We start from the raw sequence: 14,121 nt of genomic DNA on the forward strand, positions 1-14,121 counted from the left end.
TGCAATTCCAGGGAATAATCAGGAAGATGCATTTTGACTGTTTGATTGCTCTTGCTCTTGCAAAGCTTAGAGACCTGGTGGGGTGATGGGGGGCTGTTTGACTGTGAGCAAAAGGATGAGTAATTTAGCATTCACCTGAGCGGTTCTGAGATCCAAAAGAAGCTTCCTGTGCCTGTTATTTCTTTAGCTTTTATAAAAGCTAAAGGGTCCCTCTCCAGTGTTATCAGTTTGTTTAGAGAACGAGGGCTCTTACTACTGAGCTGTGCGATGAAGGATGATTGCCATTTTGTGGAATTTTTTCTTTGCTTCATTCTTGGTTTTACTCCAGTGCAGAATGAACTTTGACACTTCTGGGGAATTAAAGTAGATAGGATTATAAAATGTTGTGGTGGAAATTGTCAAAAGGTGATTAATACTAGAAGCTCTTTTTTTTTTTTTTTTTTTTTTTTTTTAGTTGCGTAGACAGTCTCCAATGTAGAACTGCGTTGTTAATTGTTGTGATGCAAACTCTGTAGGCAAAGCTTAAGGCTGTTGTATTTCTATTCAGGATTTCTCGGACAGAAAGGTGGTGCATCTGTAGTATTACACACACCCAGTAAGTTTGCAGTTTTGGCAAGGTGTTAGACCCATTGTATTGGGCTGCCCGGATGGTCTCACAGTGTGTCAATTGACTCTACAAAATGTGTGGTAGCCAAGATGCCTCTTCAAAGTGTCAGACTTGCTGCACACATTTGCAGTTTGTTTGTGCACCTGCAATGCACATATCTGGACTTTCTGGACCTACTGCAACCTGTAGCTTTGACCAGGCTTCAGTAGGTCTGGAAAGCATGAAGAAATGTAGAAAACCTTCAAGCTCTGCCTGAACACCTTTTTTTTTTTTTTTTAATGAAAAAGAGCTGATGGGCCTGGGGAAACCTGGAAACATGTTAGCTGGAGGAAAGCTGTTTAAAATGGCAATGTGATTAATTTCCACTTCATTTCTTCAGCTAGAGTCAATACTTGGACAGGAGTTGCACCCTGGGAACCAAGCATTCAAATGCAAGCTGAGAAGAAAGGAGATTGCTTGCATACCTTTTGGCTTGTTTCTGCTCAAAATAGCACATACAAATGGAAATTGGTGCCCAACTTCTGCTAACTGGGCCCTAAGTGGGGCCTGTTCTTTCTCTCAGCAGTGGGGGGACTGTTAAGGCCTGTTCCTAGGTAAACCTGTAGCATGATGTGCATTTAGTCGTCTTTCGTTTCTCTGGGGAAATTTTAGGGTTGTCTTGTTTCTGTTCAGGGTCCCACAGACAGAAATGAGAGCACATGCAGGGTATAATACATGGACAGCGAGGAAGCGCTCAAGCATTTTCTGAAGCTCTGAATTTCCTGAGTATACGCATGCAGTAGCTTGTGGTAGCTCGAGTGCTTTGTGGGAGCATATTCCTTACTATTAATTCTCTGTACAGCACATGAGCCTGTTTCCTGTCGGCAGCCTGTTCCCCGCAGGGAAAAGATGTGGTTTAAAAGCAGCCTGCCATTGCATTCCAGGGCAATATTCAGCTAGCTCCCAGCTGCCCTCTTTCCCAGACACTCTTCAGATCTAAGCAGGGGATAGGATGCAAAATGGATGAATTGCCTTTGTGGTAGCAATAGGCCGTTTCCAGTCACCATCTTTCCTAGAGAAAGTTTGCCCTTCGCCGCATGAAAGGGAAGGCGGGTGGTGAGGATCGGGCCAGTTGGCTCTTGGTTGAGCAGCCCGGGGTGGGCAGCACAATGTGCGTGTTAACTTCCTCCTTGAGAAAATGTCCAGACTTATCATGTGCTGTAGCAAAATTTATGGGTTACTCAGATGTACAGGTTTTTTGGTTTTTGAAAGAAGGATCAGCTTGCAAAACATTAGATGTTGATGCCAGATGTATTTGGATGTGGTTTGCTTTGTTCTTAAACAATAGACAGTTTTAAAGAAAGAGGACTATTACATGTGCCTGTATGTCCCATTGTTTCCAACATGGGTATAATCCTGCCTACAGAGTTCAGCATTATCACGCTGATTCTGTTTGTAGCGACTCATACAGTTGAACATTTGTCATCCAGTTTCTTGAATCTTTGATCTCTTCGCTTCTTTTTGATCAAATCTGGAATTGGCATCCTGTGCTGTAGTAACTGCATGGTTTTGTGAAGCAGTTCTGAAGGAGTAAATTCCATCACTGCACACCTACTAGGTGCTTGAACTGTTAAGTGTAAGCATTTAGTTAGTTCTGTGTATTTCTGTCATAGTTTTTCATGGCCCTGTATTTTACCAGCAGTGATTTCAAAGGGAAATAATATGCAGGTTTTTAATAAATAAATAAATAAATAAATTTCTAATGGCAGACCAACAGCATGCATTTAAAAATAATATTCTGAGTACACTGTTAAAAAAGAATCAAGAAATCCTCCAGAGTGGCACTTGCTTTTAATGTAAGCTAGGCATCTTTTTCTTTCATGAGGCTAGAAAAAATGTACTTTGAAAATGATAGGAAGCATTCAGGAGACCATGCTGATGAGGATCATTTAGCTTTTTTTTATTTGGAATTCTCAGGTCTTAATTAACCTAAGATATCAATGAGTGTCTTTCATTTCTCTCTGAAATGCAGGGTTGATCACTGAATTTAAATAAACAGATACTGTAACACACTTTCCTGGCTGTGTGAACAAAACTTGAAAAACTAAGAGTCATGAAACCATAATTGGATTAAATGTATTCCTTTACCCATTGGGAATATGGATAAAATTTCTGTCTTTCAATAGTTTTGTTTTGACCATGCTAGTTAAAGATCCTAGGCTGATGGCTTGTGTTACAATGGGTTGAACAGCAGATGGCAACTATGGAAGTGTAAATTAGCTAGCAGCTGACATTACTTGGAGAGCTATTGATTGTGTTGATACCATTATATGAGGATAAGTGCTAGATACTCAGTCAATCAATAAGGGGAGAATAGAACTTACTTGGAATCATTTCATTAAGTTAACCCATCAGGAGTTCTTGCTTCTATCCAGTTACACAATGAAACATTTTTCTGTTTTTTTTTTTCCCCAAAAATAATTTGTTGCTTTGAAACCTGGACTCTTAATTGTTTACGGACAAAAATTCCTAGGCTTTGCAGTAGCAAAGATTTTTATTTTTAAATATTTTATCCTTATTTCCTGGACTGTTCACATTCAGGCACACAAAAGTGAGAGGAGGAAGGAGAGTGGGCAAAACATGCCCGTCGGAAGAGCCTGGGGGAATCTTTGTTTCTCTCGAGCAATTTCTCGCTGACTTGGGAGTGGTGGTGACAGGTTTTGCAGAAAGTAACATCCGGTTTCCTTGGCCAACAGAGTACTGAATGTGACTCAAGGTTTTTCAGGGAAACAATGGATTTAGCAATACAGTATTATCATATTGGCTCACTAACTTGGGTACCTGCCTTGGATCATAGCTTGTGTGTGATGCATCATAGGAGTTTCCAGTCCTTCCTGTAAAGATCTTGGCAAAGCTAGCAGCAAAAGAAAATAAAGTCTCTGTGCCCTGATACAGCACACGGCACAGGATGATTGACTACCTTTTACAGCAAAAAAAAACACCTCATTTTTTACTCAGTTTTACTCAATTACTCAAAATGGCAATCCCATTTGCAAATCTGTCTTTAGTATTTGATTTGTTGGCTTTTTTTTTCGCCTCAAAGAATTATAAAAGTCCAATCAAGGTAAGGCATAACATGAATGAAGTGAGTAGAGCAGCAAACCCAAAGCATTGGAGTCTTTCCCCAGCCTAATAAATAAATAGACGTGTGGCTTGTGGTACAACGGTGTTTGGATGGTGATGCTTTACTCCATGACTGTTCCATAGCATGGAAATGTTACATTAACACTGGACAAAAGGAGAATACAGGACTTAAGTTCAAGAGAGAGATCTGGCTTCCTGTTAAAGATCTTCAAATCCAGCTGCTGCTTGATAGGTGACCAATCTGGGAATTATTGTTCTGTGGTGCAAAACTTTGCTACCAGGTGCTCCCTCTTCAACCCTGGGAAGTGTGGAGGGTAAGCATTGTGCAGAATATCAACATTTACAAGACACTGAGGTGAGGCTTTTGTTACCATCCCCGTCCCATGTCATGGGTTCGACTGTTGCTTGGCTGGCTTGCAGCCAAATGGAGCAAATGGAAGTTGAGAACTGACTCTGAACTTCATGTTAGGTAAAGAAGTGTTTTTAAACATAAGCAACTTATCTGCATATTGTTGAGAATTTATTTGTGGCTTGATTTCATCATTTGGAAATATTTCTGGTTTTACTCCGAGGGGACTTGTTCCTGGGGGGGCCTTTGCTTTCTGTGGTTCCACTGTCCAAAATTGCTTCTGCAGCTGCTGGGGGCTGTGTGAGCCTTCCACGCTCTCCAGCCAGAGACGCTATTCCTTTCTCAGGATATTTCTCCAGTTTTAGCCTGGAGCAGCTGTGTGTGCTGCCCCCATTCCCTAAAGCCATATTATATCCAGCTGTGCAAGGAGGCCTCACTGGGGTAGATGGGCAAAGCAGACAGAAATGGGATCAGTACTGCCAGAAAAACCTGCTGTGGACCTGGAGGGCAGGTCCCATTCCCTCCTGCACAAGCAGGGGACCCAAGCCTGGCACGGCAGACTGAGGTTTCTCCCGGTATGGCAGCCCAAAACCGGCCTGTCTGGGGTTTGCATACCCTCTAGTATAAGGTGCCTTTTTCCTCCTGAGTGAAGAAATGAGTTCTGGGTAGGTCTCTCGCTCTTTGACCAGACTGGTTTCATGTTTGGCTTTCATGCCTGAATCAGTGAGGATGCGTATGGCATCATCTTTGGCATCATTTTGGAACGGAATCACCCAGGAGTTGCATCTCAGACCTCTTCTTACTTTCAGTGATTCTGAGACAGAGCTGGGACACAGCTGAGGGACTTGTTCTTTTATACTTCATTTCTTCCTTTTTTTTTTTTTTTTTAAACCTGACACTTTTCTTTTTTGGTTTTTTTTAAAGTAAGAAAAGGAAGTTGGGGCGTCTTGTTTTTAAACTACACTTAAGGAGTTAAACTGAATGCGTGAGGTGTGACACAAGCTGCCACTCCAGCATTGATTCTGCAATAGAGGAAGGTCTCTCTTAAGGCTTTGAGGAGCGGTAAGAAAGCGCAGCATGGACTCAAAGAGACTCCTGTTATTCAGCGCTCAGGAATGCAGAGGCATGCTCCAGCCGGGGTGTGGGCGGCTGTTTGGTTTGCGGTTCTTGCTAGGGGGCGGGTGATTTTTAAAAGCACTTGCTGAATTCGCATTTGGTTGAATAATGGCTACTTTATATACAAATGATAAATGTTAGTCACAGCGGAGCAAAAGAAGTTTCTTGTGTTGGTCATGGATTTGGCATATCAAAAAAGGGGGGGGGGAGAGAGCAAGCCTAGGGTTTCACTGCTTCAGAAACTGCAAAGTTAAACAGGGCTTCATTTATGTTATGTGACATCTTTAAGCCTTTGGCGCTCTCAACTTAATGCCAGATATCTAATTTGGAAATATTTATTGTAACTGGCATATCTTTTAGAAGCCTGTCATCGTGGAAAAACTGTCATCAAACGGTTCTTGCTAACTTGTTTCTGTTAAGTGAATTTTTTTCAGTGCTTCAGAGTTAGATGAATCATTTCTGCTTTCCTATGGCAAGTAGCGGCTGCTACAGAAAAGCTTATAGGATCTTAACTGGATTTATGTGGTGGTTGGTTTTTGGTTTTTTTGTTTGGTTTTTTTTTTTTCATTCTAGAATCAAAGATTCTGCAAAATTAAATGCCTGAAGCTGTATTTTTAGATTTTTAAAAATATCTCTGACTGAGCACCTTGATATTTTTTTTTCTTTTTCCCCCAAGCGCTGGAGACTCACCAGCCCCTCTTTGAGTCACGCTTTGCTGACCTGATTTTTCAGGTTACTTTAGTGCGTTAATGTGGAATGAGGACAGAGTTCTACATGAAAAAAGAACAGGTTAGGCATAAAACTCACTTAAGAATGGAATTTTATTTTCCAGCTGACTTTGGTTTTTCAACACTTCAGTTGCTTGTTGCTTATTTGCTATTATTGCTTATTTTGAAAAAGCAAAGCTCAGTGCTCCACACTTGGCTGAGGTTTATCTCAGTAGATGGTCCGCTGTGATACTTCCTGGGAAATGGCCTTCTGGATCCCATATTTTTGCACTCCTCTATATTGGCCCTGTTCTCAGCCAGGCACCCAGATTTTCCAGCTGTAGTGCCTGTCTTAACTTGGTGTCAGATCCCCAAAAGAGATACCACACAGCAGATCCTAGGATGTAGAATCCAATAACGGACCTTGCCTTTAGGAAAAAAGTAGGCTCAAAACAAACTACATCATTATAGCAGCTCCCAGAAGGTTATGAAGTGGTTTAGGTGGGTACAGATGATGTTGATTTAAAGCAAAATGTTGCAAAGCTTTGCCAGTCTGGTTTGTCACTGCTCTGCTCCTGGGGTTAACATTGCGACTTGTTTAAAACTCTTCTTCGCTTTTGCTTATTTTAAATTACCGTGTGTCAAGCACTGAGACTTGGACCCAAAAGGAACCAATTCAAAACACTCTTGATGAAGCTGAATGCTGGCTTCTTGCTCTGCTAAACTGCAAAGCCCTTCCTGGGAAGAGTGGATTATAGAAATCTGGTTCCACTGAAGGAAAAAGGATTTCTCCTATTGACTTCTGTGCAGCAAAGGCCTTGTGTAGCAACTAAAGAGGGTTGCTGAGGCAAGTTTTTAATTAATGGAGGGGGGAGGAATTCACAAATATTTCCATGCTTTCTGAAAGATGAAAAGGGGACTGTGTATCACTTTTAATGTCAATAATGTTAATAATGCAAAGCCACAAAAAGGAAATTAAACTTTAAAAACCATGTTAAAATAACACTGAGGATTTGACTATAGCCCACAGAGGCAAGAAAGTTCAAAGGGAAGACTGAACTTTATCTGACCCTGATGTGCCTAGGAATTGCAACACAGTTTCTCTGTAATATTATCCAATTTTTAGAGTCTTTCCCAGAGCAGGAAGAGGAAGGTCAGTGGCACCCTATTTAAACTTGAAGTTGTTCCCTGTGTAGTTCGTACAACGCTAAAAAGAAAGACTTAAAAATTGCAGCTTAATACATTCAAGCTATCAAATGATTATATGTGTGTCTATTTATGTGATACCGATCAGAAAAGTAGAAATCTCCTTAAACATACCAGTTTTCTGTTTTGTTTTTTCCCAGAGAAGGTATATAAGCAAAATGTCTTCCCCTTGGGATTAATACTCTGTTGTTCCTCTAAACTTTTAGACTTTTAAGTTGTAAATCACTTCACTTGATATATGCTTCTTATTAAAAACCATTAAACTTTTCTGCTATATCTCCCTGGCTGATGCGTTGTTGTTTTTTTTTTTCTTGTTGTGCTACAGATATCTTGGTTTTGGTATGCATGTGTGTGTGGGGAGCTTTTTTAGTGGTTTTTTTTGCTAGTTTGGAGTTTTGTTACAGATGTTGGTATTTTTTGGCCCTGCACTTGAAATACTGTCAAGAAATGTAACACTTACAAGCTGGGAAATTCTTGAGTTAATTAGTGCTGCCTTTCTCACAGGTGTTACAACTGTTTCACTTTTGGCTTTGAGAGGAGTTTTTAATCAGAGGTTTGAGTGTTTGCTTGTGCTGTGGCAACCTACAGAAGAGATGTATGCCAGCTACCGTCTTCACAACATACTGGTATAAACTGTTATTGCAAAGGAGAGATTAACTTCATGCCGTAACTTCAATTTTATACCAGTCTAATGAGATGGGGCTGTTTTGAACTAACGATAGGAGCTTGCTCTCCGTTCTTTGTTGTATTCACCCTTGAGCTCTGAGTAGAGATAGTGCGTCCCCACCAGAGCCCATTCTCTGTGCCAGCAGCTCGACACTGTGGGGCTCTGTGTATCCTTTGTTTTGCCCATCAGGCCAAAAGCCTCATGTCACCTTCCCTACTGTAATGGTTTCCACTCCATCTACCTCTGGAGCTCTCTGCAATTCTCTGTCACTTTTCCATTTCCCCTGGATGCTCATGTCCATCATTTTTTCTCTCTTGGCTAGTTTTGTCCCTCACCAGTGAGTCCATCTTTGATTTCCGTTTCTTACTGCAATGTGCCAGATACTCAGTGTGACATTTCTCCCTTGCCCATGACAGGGACAGTCTGTATGTTTCTATTTCCCTCTGCCTCATTATCTTACACTTTTTCCTTTCCACTTCACTTTGATGGTACCATGTATTGGACCCGCAGACAGAGTCAACATGTGTAGATGTATCACTGTAATGTGGTGGCATGCTGTTAGCTTGCGCTGTGATCTGCAGATTGTTACAGATCTTGTTTAAGCTATTGGCAAGATGCCTTCTGCTTTTGGTATCTCCTGCCACTTACAGTAGGTATTTTGGTTTTCACCAGAATTGATAGGGGGGTTTCTCGCTAATGCTCTTGAAAGTTACTGCATTACAGCAAATGCTTGTTTAGAGAAAGGCCAGCAAGTTGTGCATACAGCCTCGTGTGCTTGGCTGACCAGAAAAAACCCTGAAATCCAGAGTAGCCCAAAAGACGTAGAGGTGTTTGTGGCCTAGGCTGGAATTTGCAAATGAGTAATATGGTGTACAGAAGTAGCATGAAGCTGCTTTTATGGACCCCTGACGTTGTAGTTGGGTAGTTTAGAGTAACTGAATCTGAGAGGAGGGAAGTCCCCAGAAGATCCCCGCTTTCACTGGGGAAGCCGTGGTGAGAGAAAGCGCAGTGCAGAGCTTCACTGTCTGCCAGCTGCGTGCCTGCCGTGGGTGCATTCGAAGACTTTGTGTAAGGGACTCTGCTCAGGTGGGGTGAAAAGGTTGGTGAGTAGAGGTTTTTCCCTAGTCTCTCTGCTTTAACGTTGGCTGTGCAGATCTATGAACTCCTCAGTTTCAGTAATGCCGTTTGGAGTGGGTTGTCAAACCCCTGTGGTTTTACTGTGTGTTGACTTCACATGTGTATTTTATTGATTCCTTAGAGGGTAAATTTTGCTGTTTGTCAGTGTGAGGGGGAGGGTTTTTGGTGGTGTGAAGTCTGCAACGTGGGTACTTGAATTTGGTTTTGTATTTACTTTTTTGGAGAAGCTCCAGTGAAGCTCTTCTCCTCTGAGTAACTCTAGAGGCCTCCTGCACAGACTGAGCAAATGGAATTCCCACAAGAGACACTCCAAAAAAACTTTTTTTAAATAACAGCCAATTAATAAAAGACTGCCGTTGTATATACTCACTCCATACTCATTCAAAACGTATTTGATTATACCAAGCCACATAGTGTATTTGGGACAAAGACATTATAATTTGCAAGGGGTGTGTATCGGTATTTCATTTTTACAGTGACCTGTGAGAGACCCAGAGAGGCTGACTGGTAAAGGGCAATCCACGGAATTCACTGCTGAAGCAACGTGGGAATGACACGTAAGCCCTGGACTGTGAGAAGATTTTTTTTTTTTTTTTTTTTTTTTTTTGAGTTATACTAAGCAAATATATACACAGACATGACTGGCCTGATCCAAAGCCCATGTGCGTTTCACAAACTCTTCCTGACTTTTGGATTAAGTCCTAAGTCTCCGAAGAGGAACAAGGGAGTTGCTTATTGGGATTGCATGCGCCTGTCTTTCCTGGGCTCTGCCTGATACAGCAGGGGTGACTGTTCTGTAAAGAAGAAGATAGCAAGGAGGGCATGCATGATAGTGAGGAGGATAGCACAATCACTTCCCTCCTCTACACACACATGCTTTTAGAAGTTTTTAGGCAGGACAACTGTAACAAGCAGGGAAGCTATTAGAAACGTCTATATTAGAATAGCATATATATATAGTAAATGTTACTCTTTACTGTTGTAAATTATTATAAAGAATTTCCTGTCTTGCCACTGTGAGATATAAGGTAAAGTTTATTATTTCTTGTTGCAGTTACTTTCTGCAAAGAATGTTTACACACATACGTGATATGGAAACAGTGTTAAACGTTAGGCATAACAGAGAACTGGTGGACTTGCACTCCTGTTCTCATCATAACTTCAGATCGGTTAGTCTCCCTTTGCCTCAGCTTGCTTTCTTTGAAATGGAGCAAATAATTCTTTTGGGGACTGAGACAAGTATGCAAAAGTGTATCAGGCACTTGGATGCTATGGTAATGGGGACCATATAATTGCATAATTACATATAAAATGCAGTTTTCTGTTTCAGGTTATCATAAACACTTTATTGTGTAATGTTGTAAGGAGGGAAAACATCATTCAGCATCATGAGCAATGTTTCTACTTGGGGATAGAGTATGGTGTAAAGGCTACATTGCAGCATCCTTTTATTGATGAGTAAAGATAATCTGTGCAGCCCCCAGGTTTTGCCCCAGTGCTGCAAGGGAAGACAGATGCCATGGTAGCAGGCAAGCAACAAAGTGTGACTCTTTGTAACCCTTGCCCGCTATGTGACCACAGCCAGGAAGGGAAATCAAGTTGGCTACCAACACTGCTGTGCGTGAAATGCAGCTGACATAGCACTCAAATACCCTTTCTGGAGACCTCTGAGCTCTGCAGGGTAGTAGGCACTGTCTTCATCTCCGCTTGCCCTTTCTCATAGCTTTGCTTTCTTTAGGGTAAGAGAGGACGTAGTCATGGGCATGCCTAACTTCTTACTCAACAGTAGTTCTGCTTGAACTGGATTTCTGTGACGAGGTAAGGCACTCTTGAAAGTTGCCTCATATATCCCCCCTCTCCTTTCCTGCCTTCTCTTGGGGAATAACAAAATGGATCCCTGCCCCAGTTAGGCACAGGGGGGAGCAGACTGCATAGTTCATAGAGAAAGCTGACATAAAACCTAAACTGGTTCCTAAAGTGGCTAGGTTAGGATTGTTCTGGTGCAAAATATCTCCTGATGCCATACGGAGTCATAATGGGCCAGTGTGTGCCAGGAGGGATGTTAGCAGTCGGAAAAGCAGTAGATACCTTGCAGGTCGCATGAGGACAATGAAGCAGAATTTTCAACTTGAGCTTCTAAATTACTTAGATTATTTTAAAAAAAGAAACTAATGCCAGTTTTCAGGAGAAATGGGATCAAAACTTGACTTGCCAAGAGTCATGAGCAGATTAGTAGGAGAAAAAGAGCAGTGAGTAAACATGTTCATTGGGTAAGGTATTTTTAAGGCAAATAAGTACAGCCAATGAGTTATATTTTGGAATCGTGAATATTTTTTAAATTTTATTGGTGAAACATTTGGTCCCTCAATGACTTCACTCAGTTAATTTTGGTCAATTATTTTGTATAACTGTCTCATGGGAGGGTGCCCTCACAGTACAGAGGATCTTGTATCAGTATGTATCCTGACTCGCCATTAAATTTTCTGAGAGTATCAACAGAGGCATGTGCAGCAAAGACATTTTGACTGTACATCTCCTGCTAGTGAAGATCCAGCATTTCAGATTTTTTTTTCTCTTACACATATGGATAGGACCACATTGTGACAGCAAAAGGTGATGGAAGATGGTAGCACTTAAAAAGAAGGACCCTGCTAAATTTGAGCATTTTGCAGCCCCTCCTGGAGTGTTTTCTTCCTTGAGTTGACAGCGACTGTGACAGAGACTCACCACGTCTCTGCCAGCTGGTTACCACTAAGACCATATGCAGCTATACTCGGTGCTGTGGGCTGGTGAAGGAACCAGGGAGAGTGCTCACCCCTTGCAGAGCCAGAGGCTCCAGCAGAAGCCTTGCTCTTGATCCCTTTTCCCTCTATCAGAAAGGTGAAGGAGAGAAGAAAGATTCTTAAGGGTCAGCTGAGAGGAGGGGAATGGCTCTTGCGCAGCAAGCTGGGAGAGAGAAGCTGGGTATCTGGCCTTGATTGCATTGCTGTTAGCTCTAGGTCTCAGTCCTTACTGAAAAGGAGATTAATGGAAGCAAGGAATTTCCCTACAAAGCTGGTACTTATGTCCTGTATTACTCTTGCTTCTGGGCAATGGAGCAATCCAACCAGCCTTAAGAATTTAACCAAGGTTGGAAATCATGCATTTCACAAAAAAAGCTGTTTTACTGTGGAGTATTGTGCCTTAGTAATATTCTCCAAGGTAGCTAAACAGTCTGCCGGTAGAATTTTATATCAGTTATAAATGTTAAATAATTTATAAAGGTTAAAAAAAAAAGACATCTCTTACTGATACCACTGCATCAACAGTAGGGCTTTTGGTGAAAAAATTATTACAAGAATTACACTTTAATTCACATTGCTGTCCCAATGAAGATTTCAGGCCTGGCTTGGTGAAAACAGAAGATAAAGGAGCTGACGTTTCCCATTCTGAGTTTTCATCCAAGAGTTAGAGCTGTGCAAAACCAGACCAGAGCAAAACAGAACTGCGCAACGATGAGATGTGCTATCACATGCAGGGCTGAAATATGTCTGTGTGCCTTGTCAGCAGAAATACCTTACTGGGGGAAGACGAAAGTCACAAAGTTCTGTATGGGATTACTGTGAATTTGAAATACGGTCTTGTGCTTGCTTGCCTACCAGCATATAACATGAAGCCCTTATGTTGGTTAGAACTGTAGTTAGATCATGGTTAAGAGTGAAAGGACTTGATTGCATAAACAGAAACAAAATGTGAGTAACAATTGGTGGTAGAAAGAACAAGGAGAATAAAAAATGTCTTCCTAAATTGTTTTAACCAGTAACACCCCACATGAAGGAGGGCTTGTTCTTTGGGAATGCAGTCCCACAAGGAGTGGTGAATACATGCAGCCCGCAAGTTTGACGAGGTCAAAGCATCCATTTTTAGCAAGGCTTATTCTTTTTTTGTTGCTTTGGGGGCTTGGGGTTTTGGGGTGGGTTTTTTTGGGTTTTTTGGCAATGCAAGTTGCTTTTACTTTGTGATCTTTGGGGTGACCTTTGGGCATCATTACTGGGAAGTATGTGTTTTTCATCAATGAAGAACATACACTTGGATATTTTTGGTATTGTGCCACCTATTAGTACCAGTTCAGCTAATGGTGATACTGACCTTCATTTATCATCCTTCATACTCAATCATTAAGATTTCATTGTCTGGCAGTCTATCCTGAAATGCCATCAAAAAGCATTTCATAATGTAAATGAAACAAACAAAGCCTAGCAATGATTATTTAAAAGGTGTGCTATATTTCTGCATAGTGTGTGGAAGATCTTCCCATGAAAGAATGAAATTAAAGAGAACCTACAGACAGAAAATGTGGAGTGGAATGACGGCAAAGTCGAGTCGGACCGAGCTGCCTCCTGCATTTGCAGACCAGTCCTTTCATACAGTCAGTGCCAAGGTAGCTTTCCCTGTGCCTAGTATGTGGCTACCACTGGTAGCTGTACCTTCTCCGATTAGTCTCTCTCAAGTTAATGGAGCTATTTGTGGATACAGGGTTATAAAGTCAGAATTTAGCCTGTGGGTTTTAATTCTGCTTTTCTTAAAGTGAGTGAAAAATTTGTTATGACCCCGCAGCTGCGTAGTTAATTTCATGTTTAGTGACAGAATTGATAATCTGTTTAGAAACCTAAAGAGTAAAGAAGGAAGAGCTCGTATGTAATGCCAACATAGATTCTCTATAGCATACCCATTAGTGCTTTTGGCTTTGTGCTGTGGTTGTTCATACTATAGTAGATGGGTATGTGCCTCAGCAAACCAGCTTTTCATTAAGGGGACTATGTTCAGGGGGGCCCTGGGTCAGGGAGAGTGTCCGTTTGCTGCAGAAATAAAGAATATGAAGTATTAAGGTATCTCCTGAAGTGGTACAGACAGATGGAGGCTAATTTCCCATTAGGCACTTCGGTCGCTGTGCCAAGAAGGCTCTGTTCTGCAGCCTCAGTTTTCTGAAGCCCACATCCACTATGTTATTAAGGCACCTACGTAAAGCTGACAGTCAACACTTGTAATACAGGCCTATGACGTAGGTGCCAGTTGTTTATTACCGGCTTTAAAAGTACCTCACTAAACATGGCTTAGAGTTTTTGTTTTTAAGGATTAATTATTCCAAAATAGTTGAGGTTCAAGCTATAAATAACACAAGTGAGAAGGGTGCCAAGCAGTGGTTCGAAGATAAAATTAATTTCCCTCA

The 14,121-nt window shown here is 41.5% G+C and overlaps 1 protein-coding gene across 2 annotated transcripts in view; it reads left to right on the forward strand.

Moving 5' to 3' along the window:
• Window positions 1–14,121, forward strand: part of SMAD3 (SMAD family member 3) — an 80,149-nt gene that overhangs the window by 20,604 nt on the left and 45,424 nt on the right. The gene's annotated exons all lie outside the window — the stretch shown is intronic.

This window comes from Aptenodytes patagonicus, chromosome 10, assembly GCF_965638725.1.
Source record: "Aptenodytes patagonicus chromosome 10, bAptPat1.pri.cur, whole genome shotgun sequence".
Taxonomy (NCBI): domain Eukaryota; kingdom Metazoa; phylum Chordata; class Aves; order Sphenisciformes; family Spheniscidae; genus Aptenodytes; species Aptenodytes patagonicus.